A 1,382-nucleotide genomic window follows, 5' to 3' on the forward strand; every position below is an offset into this window, starting at 1 on the left:
TGTGTATGAATGTTGTCAGCGGATTACAGTGCTTTAAAGGATGAATGTAATAAGACTAAACTAGCAGGCGTGATTGTCTGACTTGTAATCCGGTAGGAATCAGATTGGACCTGTGTTGTCCCATTGGATGCTTATTGAGAAACATTGTTAAATTTTAGAGATACGGATGATTTCGTTTCTGTAGAAAAGGAGAGAGATGAAATTTCCGAACTTGTGTTGAAGGTAACTGGACGAATGATGTAGAATCATCTTTTACTTGACGATCTAAATATACCAGGATTAAGAAGCCACTCTCTAAATGCAAAGATTCAGAGATTGAAAGAAAAATCAATGATTGCAACATTTACAATTGTTAGGATTAAAAACATCAAATGACAGCAGATTTCATGATTTCTGCTGAATTTGACAATGTTTTGGCATTTCTGACTGATGTGAAATGTAAAATTGATGAACAATTTCCTGGCAAGTCTTGGTTGTTAATAATACAGAAGAAGCTGTTTGAGAGAATACAATGCTTGTCACATGGACAATGTGGTAAAATAGCTTCCCACATGGAAGACAGTAATGAAAGATTTGTTGGAGATGAGCTGAAAACATATGTAGAAAGAAAGAATTTGGAACAAAGTATGTTAATGCATATTTCATAAGAGATCATGGTTGATAGAAACTTGTCCATGTGTGCACATTGTAAGCGTTTTGGAAAATGGATGTTGGTGAGTTGTTGAAGGAAAGAGGAAGGCTTCCTACAGTTAGGTGTTCGGTGGAGTCGTGTAAAGATTGATGAATACCTACCTGTATATTCTGGAGATGTAGTTATGTGGGATGATATTGAGATTGTTGTTTGCTCTGATGGTGTGGTTGCTGACTCAAATGGTGTAATTGATAATGTAGATGAAATTGTGGTTATTTCCGTTGACCCACCTGGAGACATGGAAGATAACATAATTCGAAGAATGTGTGTGAATGCGACCGGGTAATTATAGTGATATTTCGGACAAAGGTGATGTACGTACCTGCCAAAGGTGATGGTTTCTGACTTGACGACTGGGAAGAAATAGAGGGAAACTCTGTTGTCCCATTGGAGGCTGATGAAGAACAGATTTAAAGTTTAGAGATGCGTATGATTCAGTTCCTGTCGATATAGAGTTGAAATATCTACATTTGTGCTTAAGTTAGTTGTATGAATTATGTAGAATCATCCTTTGGTGAGTGTGTTAATGGAAATACCTCTCTCTGAAAGCAGAAAATCAGAGGTTGAATGATAAGTCAGTGACTGCAACATTTATGGTTGTTTAGATGGAAAGCATCAAATGACTGTAGATCCCTTAAACCCAGCAGAAATTGTGCTTAAGTTGAAGTTGAATTTGACAATGTGACAGCAG

General features: G+C 36.8%; 1 long non-coding RNA gene across 1 annotated transcript; it reads right to left on the bottom strand.

The window, feature by feature from the left end:
* Positions 1 to 110: 110 nt before the first annotated feature.
* LOC122545083 lies at positions 111 to 1,094 on the bottom strand. Its single transcript, XR_006310492.1, has 3 exons — positions 1,014 to 1,094; positions 793 to 921; positions 111 to 130 (listed from the first exon to the last, which is right to left on the bottom strand). It is a non-coding gene; the product is annotated as an uncharacterized LOC122545083 (long non-coding RNA).
* Positions 1,095 to 1,382: the final 288 nt, after the last annotated feature.

This window comes from Chiloscyllium plagiosum, unplaced genomic scaffold (genome assembly GCF_004010195.1).
Source record: "Chiloscyllium plagiosum isolate BGI_BamShark_2017 unplaced genomic scaffold, ASM401019v2 scaf_101736, whole genome shotgun sequence".
Taxonomy (NCBI): Eukaryota; Metazoa; Chordata; class Chondrichthyes; order Orectolobiformes; family Hemiscylliidae; genus Chiloscyllium; species Chiloscyllium plagiosum.